We start from the raw sequence: 18894 nt of genomic DNA on the forward strand, positions 1-18894 counted from the left end.
CCTACCCATAGGTCCTGAAGTTCATCAACTAAGGACTGCATTAGAATGTTTAATTTTTACCAGAGTGCTTTGGACCAGGAACAACAAGGGAGAGGAAAATATACTCCTGTCTTAAGAGTGTACCAAGCAGCAAGTTTAGTGGGGTCACAAAGACTGGCCAACATGAATAAGGAGCAGCATTTAGATTAAATGGTGTGAAACCATCGGTTGCTACAGCTAGTTGCACATTTCTTCTATCTGATTCAAAGTCAGCGTTGTCTTTATCAAATTTCTGCCAAGCTTCTCTATCACAAGGGTGCACCATTTTTCCATTCGTTGAGGGACTAGGTGCATACATTAGTTTGGCTATTTTGGGGTGTAGAAACAACCTTTGCAGCCTATCTTTGATGGGAAGATAATGCAAAACTTTGCGTGGAATTTTCTTCCCACCATCCTCGTATCGATTGGCTTTACAAAAATCACATTCCTCTTTATTCTCATTATCTCTGTATAAAAGCATGCAATTGTTGTAGAAAACATCAATTTTCACATATGGCATACCAAGACCCTCTAATAGTTTCTTTGATTGGTAGAAGTTGTTAGGTAGCTTAGAATCTGAAGGAAGAAGTTCATGGACAATATCTAAGATGTCATCATATTCTACAATAGGCATGTATCATGACTTTGGTTTTCTCGTGCACCAACTCATGTGCACTAGCTACCATCCTATAGAAAGCTTTAGCATATGGTGTTGGATCATCTACTACAGGTGGATGGGCCCTAGCTAGATCAATTAGCATTTCATCCATATGGTCGGTCTCATCAAAACCCTCTCTATTTGCTGCATGCATTGTCAAATTCAGTATGACTAACAGTCCCCTCTCCATGTTTTGTAGCATTCCTTAAAACCATGCTTACACAGGTGCAATTCTACGGTTATTCTTGGGTGTCAAAAATAATTCCGGCACTTGGCACATGGACACTTGATGGTACCATTTTGAGCTACACCTGGAAATGCAAATACATGAACTCAGTGCTTTCATTAATCTATGCATTAGAAAAGTTACCACGCTGCAAATAGAGAGGGTTTATGATATTACAGTGTAAGACTCTATTACAGAGTCTATTACAGAGTCCGAGACACTTAATTACATATTATTTATGATATTTTGCTGATGTGGCAACATATTTATTGAAGAAAGAGGTACTCCCTCCGTCCACGAAAAAATCAATTCCTAGGATCCGTGCTTTATAGAAAAGAATAACAACATCTATAATATAAAATGCACATTATATAAAAATATATTCTATGATGAATCTAATGATACTAATTTGATACCATAAATCTTAGCATTTTTTTGTAGAAATTTGGTCAAAGTTTAAAAAGTTTGACTTAGGACAACTCTAGAAATTGGCTCTTTCGTGGACGGAGGGAGTAGAAAAAATAAGACTTCAAGTCTTAGTATTTAGACTCCAAATCCAAATTGTTCGAGGTAATAAATAATTTTAGACTTTATGATAGAATCTGCATTGTGGGTGCCCTGATAAGACCTACCCTATGAACCAACGACAACAAACCACAGGTATTAATAAAGGGATTAGAAGAGGTGGTCAAACGACGACACTGCTTATTAAGTACGGCCGCAGCAGCTGGCCGTAGATGACCGGTCTCGTTCGGTTCGTCACCTGCAGGGCCAAGATGTCTGGACCAGACCCTTTCGTTTCTACGACTCCGTTTCTAGCAACGGGAGACTGGACTGCTACATGCAATACTCCCAGTCACGTATGTAGGGCTGGACTGGACTTTCGTCCATGACTCGCATCATACACACTTGTAACCAGTCAGATATCATGGACGACGCGGAGTACAGTCGCAAACCAAGCTTCTGACTTGTGATATAGAGAGACGCACGCCTTGTTTAATTCTAGGGTATAAAGTTTTGGTGTCACATTTGTCATAAGATGTTCAAATATTAATAAAAAAATAAACTACATAATCTGTTAGTAAATCACGAGACAAGTTTATTAATTTAATTAATCTGTTATTAGCACATGTGTTCTTGTAACACTTTATTGTCAAATTATGAACTAATTAGGTTTAAAAAATTCATCTCGCAAAGAGTCCGTAATCTGTATAATCAATTATATTTTTAGTTTATATTTAATACTTTATGCATGTGTAGAAACATTAAGGGGGAGGAGAAACTAAACAAGACATATTTCTTTCAGGCCTTGTTCAGATGGTGAAAAATTTTGGTTTTAGCTATTGTAACACTTTCGTTTGTATTTTGTAATTATTATCCAATCATGAACTAACTAGGCTTAAAAGATTTATCTTGCAAATTACAGACAAACTATATAATTAGTTATTTTTTAAATCTATATTTAATGTTTCATGCATGAGTTCAAAGATTTGATGTGATAGGAAATCTTAAATTTTTTTTGAAACTGAACAAAGCCTGAGTATGCAACTGGAAAAAAATATAAAGAAAGATGCGTATCCATGAATGCTTGTTTTGGGACAAATTAAAGGGTGTAACCATCTCTTTTGTTTTTATGGTGAGATGAGCCATTGGATCCTGATCAAAGTACTCATTAAAGAGAACCTTCAATTGTCAATTTTTAATAACAATTCACAAACGACCTTCGCTGTCTTTTCTAGGTGACAGTGACATGACACCCATCACCTGTTCGTCGTGTTGTGCAATAGTGCAGCAATAGCAACGCCGGTTGAGTTATCTATCTATTCATTTATTTACTATTTAGCAGAGCAGAGCCGCTTGAACTTTTTTGTCCACCTTCTTCTCTTCTGGTCCCTGCTCACGGCCCATCTGCTATTACACATTTCAGCCCGTTAGCGTCAATCAAGCTCTTCCATGTTTTAAAGTGGGCCGGGTTTTGCTATGCTCATGCGGGCTTCTTTTTTTAGACAAGGAGATGACAATATACCTCCAGAACTCCAAAATTTGTGACTGAATGAGTATAACCATTCACACAAATACACAATACTTATACAATACTTCACCAATTGGAGAACTAGGAAAAGGACTTAAGCCTTCATTCTATATAGAGAAGTACTGATGAGGACATCCCAATTATACACGCTCGTTCAAGTTCAAATGCTACAAATCAAGGTCCACTTACAAGAAGCCGTGCTAAGAAGCTACAAGAGCAGGTGAATTCTTTCCTTACTGATTGTAATTTTCACACTTCTAAGAATGTTATACTACCTAAGTGCTCTACTATGGTTGTACTTAGGAATATATTTGAAGAGGAGGAAAAGACATTGCTACAGAATAGCGATATCAGAAAAATAACACGCATGAATATTCGGACGTCCAAAAGTGATCGCATGAATGTTCAGACATCTGAAAGTGATGTTCGGATATCGGAAAGAAGCAGTTATAACTCTCAACTCCATGAAACTTTGGAGGACTATGAGGATATTTTGGAAAGTGTTGACACTTACTAACACCACTTGAATACTAGGTTGTCATCCCTAGCATGGTACTAGAGTGTGCTAAGGTATTTATGAATATGAAGGCTTTTTAGAAAGTAATATATTCTATCCGCAAGCACATAGATAAAATACCTCATTGTAGCATTTTACTAGGAAAAGTATTCCGGGTATTGTTATTTATATTTTGCTTAAGAGAACGGTGAAAGTGAAAACATGGGTAAAATCTATCAAGACATAGACTAGAGATAAACTTGCAATAACATGATTACTAATGAGAAACTCGTCACACAGTCACTTGCTTTGGTAGGGGGTAAGCCATAATAATAAAGATAATACAATATAAGCTCATGGGTAAATAACACAGCGATTAGAAATAGACTACTCCATATAAACGTAAGGTGACGTCGGATTAGCTAGAGAATGGATTTTAAGTATCTACTATCTACTAAGTCACAATCTACTCTAGGCATCTACAAGATCATATATAGCACAAAAGACTCTTCATTCAGGTATAAGGAACATTGCTAAAGTAAATCAGAAAATAACAAGATTTACTCTGCAATACAAATTCTGCCTGTCCTACTAACGGAGGGTGGACTATATAAGAATCAACGAAGTTGTCACCATCACGAACTACCACACGACCCGGCCAATAGGATACATTTGCAGGTAAATAATATCTAAGCACCACGCCCACATGTGATCTACCACTTAACTCCTGCGCAGAAAGAGCTAAGCGCTTTGCAAACTTATACATGAACTCATTATCAATCAAAACTATATCAAATATAGAGCTAGAGCAGACTAAGAACATAATAAATAGAGACATAATGTAATTAGAATAAAGTAGTAGAGAAAGATATGAAATAATACCAATCTTTATTGATGAAGATCCGAAATCCAGAGCGCTAGGCTCTACTTCTCTAATTCTATCTAATCAATCCTATAGAACTTGAAGGAATTGGAAGTAGCTAATTCTAATTCTATGTGGGAGAGAAGTTCCTAAAACCCTAACTTGGATGGCTTCCTCTGATAATGATTCTTCCTCCTCCCTGGGGTGGAGAGGCCTTGCTTATATAGTCCCCTCAAATGAACGTGGGCCATTGGATCAAACCGACCTTAATCGCACGGTTATTTTTGAAGATTAGAGGCAGTGGAGTGTTGGGTATTCTTAACATCACTACCAAAAGTAGACTTAGTTTTCTAATTCTGATAACGGTGCCAAAAATGCCAAACCTATCCCTCATATCACTTAAGCCAAGTTGTCATCCCCAGCATGACATGAGAGACGCGGTATTCAAATATGCAATTGCTCATCTAAATAAATAATCAAATAGGATCTTCAAGTGCACAGATTAATACCGATGTAGCATTTTAACCGGGAAGTATTCCAGGTATCGTTATTTATATTTTTACCACTGGGAAGGGATTAGTAATCATCAATGTTGATTATAGAATGGAACATAGAATTGAGTATCTATCATTGCATGTATAATTGAGAACATTTATCTAACTCTTTCATACAGGGGTAAGTGTCACATAAAGGATATGTATAAAGTAATGAATAGTGATAAAGATAATTAATCTGATCAGCATAACTTAGCCACATATAAATATGATAAGCACCTCAATTAGATATTCTAGCAAGTCATTAGCATGGAATTAGGACGAACTACAAGAATATTTCCTAAGTTATTCTTAACTATACAATCTAGCATATCATAGTTAGTGCAAGTATACTTAGCAATCATTGCGAGACAGGACTACGCCCATGCATAGTGATATTATCAAGGAATATGAGAAACATCGCAATCACTCCCCTGTAATAATGTTGCTCTGCCAGCCCAATACACGAGAGGGGGACTATATAAGAATCAATGGAGCTGTCACTACCACGAACTACCCCGCGATTTGGCATATAGGGTACAATCGCAGATAAATACGGTATAAGCACCACGCCTACACAATATCTATCATTTATCCATGGATCCGATGGATAAACGCTATTGGGTATTTTAAACGCAAACAGAAAAATCCGTAAGCGCACGGATACCGATGTAGCTTTCACCCGGGAGTATTCCAGAGTATCGATTTTCCACAGGGAACGTGAGTGTACTAATTAAGATTCAAGATCGCCCAAGGATAACTATATAATTATTTTTGGTGGGAAGAGAGGAAGTTTCCTGAGAGTTCTCTAGTTGATCTAAGAATCAAGAATTACTTCAAAGATTATTTATTTCGGGACATCAGAACACTAACCGCAGAAAGAGAGGAGAAGGGGGCTAGGAAGCTCTGACTACGGTCCTACAAACACCGATCCGAACGAGGTGGAATACGTCGACCGTTAGGGCTGTCACTACCCTAGGGCTACCACAACAATCCGCAGGATTGGGTGCAATTCCAGGTAATTGCAAGACTAAACACCACGTCTAATCTATTAATTACTACTCTAGCGTTTTAAAGACTAGAGCACTTGATGCAAGCAGGAATCTAATAAATAACTTGAATGTAAATAAAAGTAATTAAAGAACTCAGGAATTATGAATTGAAGAACTTGGAGAACGATGAAAAACAAACCAGTTGCTGTAAAAGTATAATGTTGAGGAAGATCCGACAGATCCGGCTCCTCCTCCGCTGTCCTCTTCTCTCTCCCTATTTTCTAGATTACAACTAGAACTAACTAGAACTAGAGGAACTAGAACTAGAACTAGATGAACTAGAGGGATCCTCTCTACTTGGATGAAGAATTAAAACCCTAGCTTTGATTCTATAGAAGAGCTATGCCTCCAGGGGCCAGGGGGCTTGCTTATATAGTCTTTTCAGATGAATCTGGGCCGTCGGATCAAACCGACATTGATTGAACGGTTATCCTTGATCCTTTAGGTCGGTGGAGCGTGATCCGCGAAACGGGTCCGAATTGGACACTATAGGAGGGCGGGCGCCCTGGGCCAGGCCCCGTTCGGCCTCCGCTTCGTTCCCGTGGCTTCTAGAGTCTTCTAGATGATAGAAAATTGCGCGGCACGTTAATATCTCTATGTAAACCCGACGTGTGGGCCTTTCTTCCATATTTCCTGATAACCCCCTGCAGAAATAGACAAACACCAAAACTCGTGGAATTCTGTCAGATAAAACCCTAAGTCTGGTTGTTGGTTGCATATAAGTCCTTTTCCATGATTAGTTGACGGTTAAATGTGAGCATTAAGGACCGTCAACAAGCTCCCCCAAGCTTAACCTTTGCTCGTCCCTGAGCAAAGATGGACTCAAGAGTTTCTGTAGTGGTTTCATGCCTTAAAGGTACACATGCGTTCAAACAAGATCTCATCTCTGGGTTAGGGTAAACTGTTAAGATTTAAACTTACTCACTTTTCCTTCTACCATGGGGCTTGCAACCGTCACTTATGTCTTGAGCAGTTAAAAGATAGAACGGTCTATTCAAGCGCCATGTCTCTTGTTCTTTGATTAACTATAGCTCTGGAGTTTTTTTTGCAGAATTTCAAATAAAACTCAGAGATTCCTTGTATGACTCTCTCTAGTCTCTCTTTTGTGGTATTTCTGGATCCTTACCAAGGCAGTAAGGGTATCTGCATTCTCTTAAAGTATGTAGTATTTTTGGTATGAGGCATAGTGGCATTGCCTTCTCTCTCACCCTACTCTAATAAGGTTTTGATATCTGGAGCTCATAGGTGGGAGACAGCTAATACATACTTACAAGACATTTATTGCATAGTTAAACCATGGATCTAGAGGAACAAGTCAATAAGTTAAATCAAGATGTGCATGTGTGGCGAATGAATGGTGTATGGTGATGATGGTGATAACAATGGTGAAAGTCTAATTCTACTTGTGCTCTTTTGAGGGATCCATACCTTTCTTGCTCTTTTGAAACTTTTTGAGGAGAATGAGATGCTCTATATTTTCTTTTTTTCTCTCAGGTGGGTATCTTGTACCCCTAATTCTACTGTCGGACACTTGTCTATTTTTACCTCTCGTCTCACTTTTTCTTTTCTTTTGAGGTTCCGGGCACTTGCCCCTTTTTATTTCCTCGTATTCGCCTCTTTTTTTCAGAGCACTCACCCTCCTAGAATAATGTAGCAAGTGGTAGTAACTAAAATATCTCGAGCATTTATTTCACGGGGAATAACAGGGATAGGATAATGTTTTTGGCTATTCTCTCCTAGATAGGAGTAGAATAATTTTGGGTGAATCTGGAAATAGAAATGATTGGATGTATGTGGATGCGTACTTCCAGAGTAGAAGCAGCATGTATGAGTGAACGTGCAAGTGAATCTTGATTTTAACCACATGACAAGCTCCTAAGGGTCTACATAGCTTGACCACACTCAATGCTCATAAGCAGTAAAAAGTAAATGTATGGTTCATAGTCTAATAAGCATGTATATATGGCTGTGGTAGGATTTTAAACTCTCATCATACAGGAACTCATCATGCAACATTTTAAAGATTTTCAAAGATAAAATTCTCTAGAATTCTAGCATCTCTAGGAACAGATAAACAACAGCTCAACCTTCCCATATCGTATCCATTAACGACTTAAACTTTAGATCAAGTACTCTCCCCACAAGTTCAGGTTTAGAGCAAATCTTAATTCATAACAGTCAAGCCTAAACTTGAGAGAGATTTCAATTTTGAGAACTAGTCATGGCAGAGCAACTATTCATCATTTCCATGTGAGAGCTTATCATGAGGGTTCATAGCAAACTTTATTTATTTATTTATTTAGCAAACTAAGCAAAGATATATATATATATAAGCAAAAAATCTTTATTTAGGTTTTTATGATTATACATCTTTTTATTATTTGAGTAAAGTATAAATGTGAGTAGAACACTTAGCTGGATAAATGGGGGTGCTCTCCCCCAAGCTGGATTTTGACGTAATTTCTTCTGATGTAGCTAGCAAGTGGTGGAGGTGTATTTGAATGTCGGCAGCACCCTCACAGCGATTAGGATGTCCTTCGTCTGCTAGTCTTCTTTGATCCTTGAATTCTGTGGAGCTCAAATAGACAACAAAGCTTTGTGAAACTAGTTAAGTGTTAGCATAAATATCTAGCCTTTATCATGTTGAGCCTCCTCAATAAATATTACACTCTTTGATAGGATCATAAATTTATTTTTATATTTTCATTTTTATAGGACACGAATATATTTATTTTATTCTTATGCCACCACAGTGAATGTACTTATGAGTTTTATGCCATGAGCATACTCACATGGGGCTGACTATTTTTAGAATTTTTATTTTCTTTTCAAGATGATATAAACCTGATTAACTAAGCAAACTATTTTAAATAATTGAAAGGAAAAAGATAACTACCAAGTTTACCTCTTGGCAAGGCGTTCAGTGTTTTTAAGTCCTCCGAACTGTGAGGGTATAAACCCCTATACCCTTACGGCTAGACTTGGGCCAGGAGGCTTGGCCCATTACGAGACAAGTTTGAAGCTTGATCCAACAGCTTGGAGTTTTACGCAAGGGAACAAGACGTGGTGATCAAGCAAGATTCTAGTCGGTTAGAATAGGAATTGATACCGAACTATTTATGGCAATTGTAACCGACTAGGATTAGTTGTCAGATCTGTAACCCTGCCCTCCGGACTATATAAGGAGAGGCAAGGGACCCCCCTAGGATATATTATTCTCTCAACACAATCCAATACAACAAGACGCAGGACGTAGGTATTACGCCAACTCGGCGGCCGAACTTGGATAAAAAGCTTGTCCGTGTCTTGCGTCACCATCGAGTTCGTAGTTTGCGCACCGTCTACCGATAAACTACTACCGTGGGTATACCCCAAGGTAGATTGCCGACTAGCTTTCATCGACAGTGGCGCGCCAGGTAGGGGGTGTGCGTGCAACTTGTCTGGCGAACAAGATGGTCACAATCCCAGTTTCCGCGGCCGTGCCTGAAGGCCTCACGTTCACCGTCGCTCAGATCACGTGGACGACGCGCGGCGGTGGTCTCACGACCACGGTTCCGGAAGAAACTCAGATCCAATCTGGGATCACGATGGCTCCGACCACTCCGGTGACAGCACCGAGCGCCCGACCCTCGCTCCCGCTCTACAAGGGAAAGAAGATCGACTGCTCGGACCTTCTCCAAGCACTTGATCGCGCCGATTCCAGGCTACTTGAAGCTTCCCGACTAGTAGATGGAACCTTGCGCCAGCCCGATCAAGCCGCCCCAACCGATTTTTTCAAATCCCACCGGCCAACTCGTGTCGCTACACACGAACGGCTGGGAACGTCTCTGACGATAACCTCAACTCCCTCAGGGCGATCCATCAAGCTCAAGGCTAACCCAGAGGAAGATTATCCATGCGGCCTGTACAACTCGGCCTCTCTCTACTCACGGCACGTCCAATCCCTTTTTAACAAGGAGGGTTGGTTGCCAAAGAGGAACGATCGACCTGCTCGCCACTACGTCAACATGGTGACAATCCGAGAACTACGGGATGGCCAGGTCACCAGCACAAATTCGAGCACCGGTATCGTCCCCACCGAAGTCATAAACTCCGAAGACGAGGACTACGACCTGGATTTGCCTTCACATCCTCCAGGTTTCTCCCGTTTCCCGGTATTTCCCCCCGGCGAGGAGACATTGTTTTCAACGTCAGCGCCGACGAGCCGGTCGTTGATGGAGAAACGGATGAGCAGAGGCAGCTCCGCGAGCAGCGTAACGCCGATCGCGCCCGAAGACGCGCAGATGAGGAACGACAAATTCCGCCGCATAATCTCAGCGACGCTTTTGACATGGTTGGGGACCAGCCAGTCTACAAAACGCCAAGCGCCAACGTGGCTGTCGCCATGGCTAATCTAGATCGGCTCCCTGATACCCCCGAGTGCCAGGGGGTCCGAACCAGTGTCCGGGCGCACCTGATCGCCGCGATGGGACAGACAGCCACCCTTCTCAAGAGAGTCCAGGCCGTCTCTTATACAGAAGCCACCTCCGACCAGACTCATCATAGCCGGACCTCATCGCAGCTCAGCAGGCATCACCGCAGCCGTTCCCCCGACAACCATCGAAAAGATTCACGGCGTGACGATGGCGGTCGGGATGCTGACGGTCACCGCGAGCAGAATCGCAGGCGCGGTCAAGAAGTAAACCAGCACAGGGATCTTCGATATAACATCCCTCCCAAAGATGCCCGGGACCGCATCAACAAGCGCGCCACGGAGAGAGCAGTCCACGAAAACCTGTGCCGTATCGAGTACGATGCAACGCACGGCCCCCGGGCCTGAGACAGTTCTCCTCACACCTCCGCCAGGTCGTGTGGCCCCGCAATTTCAAGCTCGAGAAACTTAAAAAATACGACGGCAAGTTAAATCCAGAGAACTGGATCACTCTCTATGAAATCGCCGTCCGATCAGCAGCGGGAGATGAGCACGTCATGGCCAACTACTTCCCAGTGGTCCTCGACCAGGCTGGTCATCAGTGGCTTCTTGGCTTGCCCAAGGACTCCTTCGACTCTTGGGAAGAGCTACGCCAGGCTTTTATCGACAACTTCATCGCCACATGCGAGCAGCCTGGAAACAAGTATGACCTCGAAAGGATAAGGGACAGGAAAAATGAACCTCTGCGCGATTACATCCGACGATTCTCGGATATGCGCCTTAAGATCCTGAAGATTTCCCACGACGAGGCCATCTCTGCCTTCATCAAGGGCCTGCGTTTCCATGAAGCACTGAGGAGCAAGCTGTTGTGCAAAAGGCCAACAACGATGGCTGAGCTCCTCGCCACGGCTAAAAATTACGCCGATGCCGACGACGCAGAGAAACTAATTCGGGACGATGCGAGAGGTCCCGACCAGCCTCCCCGGCGAGATGACGGTCGCGGTCGTTTCGACAATAGGAGCCACCGCCGCCCCGACAACCGTGATCACAGAGAAGGTTGGGATCGGCGGCGCGACAATCGCGACGATTTCAGAGGAAAGCGCCCCCGCGACCATGACCACGAAGTGAATACGGTCAAGCGTCCCAACGGGCGGCGGGACTACCAAGAAGACTACAACAAAACGTTGAAGGGACCGTGCCAACTGCATCCAAAGTCTAATCATACCATGGAAGAGTGCCGCGTCCTCAAAAACATCTATACGCGGCGGGCCGCCCAAGACGACTCCGCCAAGAAAAATGGTAAGCGAGACGGGCACGACCACGAAGACGAGGACGAGGACCAAGATAGGGACCCTCGACACCAATATGTCAGCCCCACTGACGTGGTCCACTCCATCTTCGGGGGCAAGGTCTCCATCGAATCTAAGCGAGAAAGAAAGCTATTAAAGAGAGCCTGCCTCAACATAGACAGCACGGACGGACTGAGGCGCAGACCCGAAATTTCCCCCGTGGTCGCACAGGGAGAAGTGGGCCGCTATCCCAGAGCCAGGTCATTTCCCTCTAATCCTGGACCCTTGCATCAACAGCATCAGATTCGAGCGCGTGCTCGTGGACGGAGGAAGTTTCATTGACATCCTCTTCCGCAACAGCCTGCCCGCTCTCAAGATATCTCCGGCACAACTAAAACCCTACGATGCTCAATTCTGGGGAGTTTTGCCAGGTCAGAGTTCAGTGCCCCTCGGACAGATAACATTGCCTGTCCAATTTGGCACGCCCGACCACTTTCGGACAGAGTTCGTCAACTTCGTGGTCGCCGACTTCGACGGGACCTACCACGCCATACTGGGCCGACCATCGCTGACAAAGTTCATGGTAGTCCCGCACTACTCATACCTGGTCCTTAAAATGCCTACAGAGAAGGGTGTCCTAACTGTCAGAGGCAATGTCTACACCGCATATACTTGCGAAGAGGAAAGCTTCAAGATCACCGAGGCAATCGACCTCTCAATTCGCATGGCAGAAACAGCAACCCAAGCCGCGCAGCTGCCTCCCGACCAGCTCCGATTACCCGAGCAGGAAACCGCCAGGAAGAACTCAAAATCCAAGGAGCACAAAGAAGTACAACTGGTCGACGGCAGCCCCGAGAAGACGGCCCTCATCAGGGCCAATCTGGACCCCCAATAGGAAGACGCGCTCGTCAGGTTTCTAAGGGACAACGTGAGCATTTTCGCATGGAAACCCGCAGACATGCCCGGCGTCCCACGAAACCTGATCGAGCACTCCTTAAACGTCTCGAAGACCGCAAGACCAATCAAGCAAAAGCTGCGACGGTTCGCTCCTGACAAAAAGGAGGCTATTAGGATAGAAATAACACAGCTTCTAGCAGCCGGATTCATAAAAGAAGTGTATCACCCCGATTGGCTCGTCAATCCGGTTCTTGTACGCAAAAAGAATAATGAATGGAGAATGTGCGTTGATTACACTGATCTCAATAAACACTGTCCTAAAGATCCTTTCGGTCTCCCTCGCATCGACGAGGTGGTCGACTCAACGGCCGGATGCGAACTCCTCTCTTTTCTAGATTGCTACTCTGGTTATCACCAGATCTCGCTAAAGGAAGATGATCAGATAAAAACATCTTTCATTACTCCTTTCGGCGCATATTGCTACACGACCATGTCATTCGGACTCAAAAATGCCGGAGCCACTTATCAACGGGCCATACAGCAATGCCTCCACGACGAGATTCGTGACGACCTCGTCGAGGCCTATGTAGATGACGTCGTCATCAAAACAAGGGATGCAAGCACCCTAATCGACAACTTAGACCGAACCTTTAAGGCGCTTAATAGGTACAAGTGGAAGCTTAACCCCAAAAAGTGCATCTTCGGTGTTCCTTCTGGTCTACTGCTCGGCAACGTTGTCAGTCGCGACGGCATACGACCAAATCCTTCAAAAGTAAAAGCAATACTCGACATGCGACCACCTAAAAATGTCAAGGATAGTCAGAAGCTCACCGGATGTATGGCCGCTCTCAGCCGCTTCATCTCAAGACTAGGAGAAAAAGGTCTCCCTTTCTTCAAACTCTTGAAAGCGTCGGAAAAAATTTCTTGGACTGAGGAAGCCGACGCCGCATTCACCCAACTTAAGACTTTCCTCACTTCACCGCCTGTTCTTACAGCGCCCCAGCCCAATGAAGACCTACTCCTTTACATTGCTGCAATCGACAGTGTTGTTTCCACGGCAATAGTGGTTGAGCGAGATGAGCCAGATCATGTCTACAAGGTCCAGAGACCCGTTTACTTCATAAGCGAAGTCCTAAACGAGTCCAAGGCCAGGTATCCACAAATACAGAAGCTCATATACGCCATTCTAATAACGTCAAGAAAGCTGAAGCACTACTTCGACGGCCATCGAGTCCTGGTGACCACCAGTTTCCCTCTTGGGGACATTCTGCGCAATAAAGACGCCAACGGCAGAATCGTAAAATGGGCGATGGAGTTATGCCCATTTTCCCTAGAATTCCAGAGCTGCACCACAGTTAAGTCTCAGGCCCTGGTCGATTTCATTGCTGAATGGTCGGATCTCAACGAGCCTCCCGTTCCCGACGTCTCCGACCACTGGTCAATGTTCTTTGACGGGTCCTTGAACATCAACGGCGCCAGCGCTGGGATACTGTTCGTGTCGCCTAACAAGGACAAACTGCGTTACGTCCTTAGGATCCTTTTTCCGGCATCAAACAATGTCGCCGAATACGAAGCATGCCTGCACGGCATAAGGCTAGCCGTTGAGCTGGGAGTCAAACGCCTCTATGTCTGTGGCGACTCTGCTTTAGTTATCAACCAGCTCAACAAGGAGTGGGACGCAACCCACGAGAAGATGGATCTCTACTGCAAAGAAATTCGCAAATGGGAAACCAACTTCTACGGCATAGAGTACATCCATGTGGTTCGGGACAAGAACCAGGCAGCAGATGCGTTGTCAAAGTTAGGGTCGTCTCGGACCCAGATCCCGCGGGGTATTTTCGTCCAGGACATCCATGAGCCAAGTGTGGGCACAGGCCTGGTCGAAAAGCAACTTACTAAGGCAATGCTCATAGACGATGCCACTCCAACAACCAGTAGCCGTGATTGGCGCACCCCGTTCATAAGATATATATCGGACGGGTCAGGCTTTCAGGATAAAACAGAGAACGAGCGCCTCATTCGACGATCAAAGAATTACATACTGGTCGACGGCAAACTCATGCGAAAAAATGCAAGTTCTGAAGTACTGCTCAAATGCATATCCCAAGACGATGGCATCAAGCTCCTAGAGGATATACACGCCGGATCCTGCGGCAATCATGCTGCATCTAGAACGCTGGTCGGGAAAGCCTTCCGAGCAGGTTTTTATTGGCCAACCGCGGTCAACGACGCAGAAAAACTGGTCCGACACTGCGAGGGATGTCAGTTCTTCGCTAAAAGGACCCACGTACCTGCTCATGAGATTCAAACCATCCCGTCATCCTGGCCCTTCGCCTGCTGGGGGCTCGACATGATCGGGCCATTTAAGCCGGCCCCTGGCAACTTCAAGTTCGTTTTCGTGTTAATCGACAAGTTCTCAAAGTGGATTGAATACATGCCACTGGTCAAAGCAACCTCTGAGAAGGCTGTGGAGTTCCTTAATCAAATCATACACAGATTCGGGATCCCAAACAATATAATCACAGACCTGGGTACTCAGTTTACTGGCACCACATTTTGGGACTTCTGCGATGACAGGGGCATAGTCATAAAATACGTGTCAGTAGCTCACCCACGGGCCAATGGTCAAGTTGAGCGCGTGAACGGAATGATCATTGACGCCCTGAAGAAAAGGTTGTACACCGAGAACGACAGGGCACCCGGTCGATGGATGAAAGAGTTACCGGCTGCGGTCTGGGGCCTCCGAACTCAGACTAGTCGGAACACGGGAGTGTCACCCTACTTCATGGTTTATGGCACCGAGGCAGTCCTGCCGTCTGACATAACCTTCGATTCTCCTAGGATTGAAAACTTCGACCAGTCAACAGCCGACAACGCCAGAGAGCTCGAAATCAACTGCATGGAGGAAAAGCGTTTAAATTCTTGTCTCCGAACAGCAAAGTATCTTGCGGCAGTCAGGCGGTACCATAACAGGAACGTCAAGGACCGTTCCTTCGTGGTCGGCGATCTGGTACTTAGGTGGAAAACAAGCCAAGAGGGAATGCACAAGCTGTCCACCCCCTGGGAAGGACCCTTCGTGGTCACCGAAGTCACACGACCCACATCCTATAGATTGGCATACCCAGACAGAACACGCGTGCCTAACTCTTGGCACATAGAAAAACTGCGCCGATTTTATCCATAAGTTCTAGTAACTTTCGCTTGTAAATATCTTATAGCTGTCAATAATAAAAGTTCTTCTTTTTGCCTATACTTTGTTACACGCAGAACTCGGAAAGTCTTGCGCGATCGGAGCTCTTAGCGACTACGAAATCAAATACAGTGGCACGTCACTCAGATAATTGTACAGCGCTCAAAATAACAGTCATGACAAAAGCAAACTTTATTACAAACTTTACATACAAAATTTACAATAAATACCCTGACGGGCGGACACTAGTCTACTCCTACAGACTATCCTAATGGCCTACTGCTCGGGCTGATCACCCGCCTGGCCTTGCTGCCCGGACGAAGGGGTCGGGGCCACCGGCGCCTGGCTGGTCGAGACCGCAGGCGTCGACCGCCCATCTCCCGCAACAGACGCGCCCGACAGCTCCCTGGCCGACCTGTCTGAACCCGGCTGGTCGGGGGGAGTGGCCGTTCCGCATAGATTGATGTCGCCGATCACCATCGACGACAAGTCCAGCAGACCACCCCGAAGCTCGTCCGCATCCTGCGGGCCGACCTCCTTGGGATACCCCTTCTCCAGCCTGGTCAAGTCAACCAGGGGGTAGTGGGCGCGCACCATGCTAAGGACATGCGCGCCAGCAAACTCTCCAGCATCCTTCACGAATTGTTGGAGCCAGTCCCACGCCCGTTGCGCCTTTTCAACTGGCGTTAATCTCGGCGCGCGGGGCTGGCTCTCCGGGAGCTCGGGACTGATCAAGTCCAGGACCGGGGCCACTCCTTTCCAAATCCTGCAGTAGTTGACCTTCCAGGAGTCCCGATCCTTGACCAGTTCCTCCATGTGCTTCTTGGTGTTCGCCTTGAGCACTGCAAATCAAGGAAGATGTTAACCTCGGCGTATCAAACAGAGTGGTAAGAGGCAAATAATGGGGGCAGCGCGTGATACCAGACAACTCCCGGTCCCTTTGGCCCAGCTCCTCCCCTGCTCGGCGACCGGCCTCCAGCGCCCCAGCTAGCTCTCGACCGAGCTGCTCCTTCTCCTGTCGGAGGCGCGCCACCTCCTCCTCCAAGCCTACGTGAACCATAACCTGGTCAGTAAAGCAAACTACGCAGCTACACACAGCTGCTCGAAGCATCTAACTGACCTGACCGCTGCCGATACTGGTCGGCCAAGCGACGAGTGAGCTCGAGACGACGCTCCTCCTGGGCGTTCATCTCGGCCACCTTCTCCCCGACCTCCGACCGCAGCCGGTCCACCTCCGCGGTCAGGGCCTTGTTCTCGGCTACATTCCTTCTATCTGGTCGAAGCACCTCTTCCGGTACTTCGCCGTTTTCATGGCGCCCTGCAAGAAGGTTGCATGTCGACCCAGAAAGATAATAAAAAAAGGGAGTCGAGCAGTGCAAAGAATCACTTACCTTGACCTCATCTACAAGACGTTTGGCCGCACGCTCCACCCTCGCGGCCTCCTCCGTCTCCGCGAGCTCTTCATGTCCAATAAAGTGGTCCCCGCGTTGGCGCCACACGTAGATGTGCTGGCGGCCATCACGGGGACGCCCCTGGACCTCCTCCACGTCGTCATCAGAGGCCTCTCGGGGCTCCTCGTTCGCCGCACTGCCTCCGGCTGCGGTCGAAGGCATCACTGGCCCCCGGCCTAGGCCAGGGGAGCTCACGGGTGAAGAAGCCCCTGCTCGGGGCGGTGTCGGGACCCTCCCTTCTTCGGCTGGAGGAGTTGGGATTCGGCCTTCCTCTTCAGCAGCAGCGCTCGGGGGAGGGGTCCTTGAAGCCTCCTCGTTCCTCGGTGGAGTACTCGCCGCAGCACTCGCCCAGGCACACTGCCCCTCAGCGCCTGTAGCAGCAGCCGCCGCCGTAGGCTGACCTGTGGCCTGCGGCGCGGCGTCGACGGCGGCAGGCTCGGGCGCCCCCTGGCCGGCGGCGTGGTCGGGGTTGACATCCGACGCCGCGCTAAAAAAACAAAGCACTTTCTTAATAAAAAAAAATCGCCAAAATACGTAAGTCGAACACTTACAGGTCTGATCGACGGTGGGTCGCGGTGAACCTCCTCCTTGCCCGGCCGGTCGGCACCTGTGCCCCCGTCTCCGTGACGCGAGGCGCAGGAGGGTCGCTGGCCACCCGATCAGCAGTGGTTGGCACGCTGTCCGGACGGCCATGAGGCCTTCGGACCAGCGACGGTGTGGCCTCCTCCTCCTCCTCGTCGTCGTCGGTAATCCGAACGAACCGACGACGCTTTGGCGCTTGGCTGCTCTCTGCCGGCAGCGTCGGCGCCGGCGACGGATCCGCCGCCATTGGCCTTTTCCCCGCCACTCTATCCTCGGTGGTCGGGACGGGGCGGGCCTGGTCCTCCTCACTGCTGGTGTAATGAGTACACCGAGCAGCGTCTTCCTCTGACGGATCTTCTCCCGTAGGATTCTCCATTCCAGGTGCCAGTGATACGTACACTGTGCACCGGTCAACATCTCTGATCTGCAAAAGTAACAAAGATAAGTCAGCAGCAGACAATATACGGATGCTAAAGCGAAATAATCAGTGACATACCTTAGGTGCCGGTCGCCCCAACTTGAAGGCTTGCACCCGATCACTACCACGGACGAAGCCTCCGTCCACGAAGTTGAACAGCTCGTTCAACAGCTGCTGTACCTCCGCCTTCTCCAAGACCTCAGGTCGCATCCTGGTCGGGTCCATGCTTCCGGCATACTCGTACGCCGAGTGCACCCTCTTCTGGCAGGGCATCACCCGACGGCACACAAAGTTGCCGACCACGCCTAGCCCGTCCAGGCGCGACCAGTCGATCAGCTTCATCAGGTCTGCCACTTGACCGTCGAACTTCAGGCGATCGGTCCAGCTCACCCTCTTCTTGGGGATGTACCCCACGTCACAGAACGTTTAGCTGCCCGGTTCCTCCCTGATGTAGAACCACTTCCTGTACCATTCGGTCAGGGAAGTGTTCCATGGACAGTGCAGATAGCGGTTCTTCGTCCCGTCGCGATGGTTGAGGTATACTCCACCTGCAACCTTGGAGCCTCCAACTGCTCCCTTCTTTCTTAAACAAAAAAGATAGCGAAAGAGATCGAAGTGCGGTTCTATGGCAACATAGGCCTCGCACAAATGAATAAAAGTAGAAATAAGAAGGATTGAGTTCGGGTGCAGATTGCAAATCCCGATCTCATAATACAAAAGAAGACCCTGAAGAAAAGGATGAACAGGCACCCCAAAACCCCTCTTAAGGAAATCCTCGA

Source organism: Sorghum bicolor, chromosome 8, assembly GCF_000003195.3.
Source record: "Sorghum bicolor cultivar BTx623 chromosome 8, Sorghum_bicolor_NCBIv3, whole genome shotgun sequence".
Lineage (NCBI taxonomy): Eukaryota > Viridiplantae > Streptophyta > Magnoliopsida > Poales > Poaceae > Sorghum > Sorghum bicolor.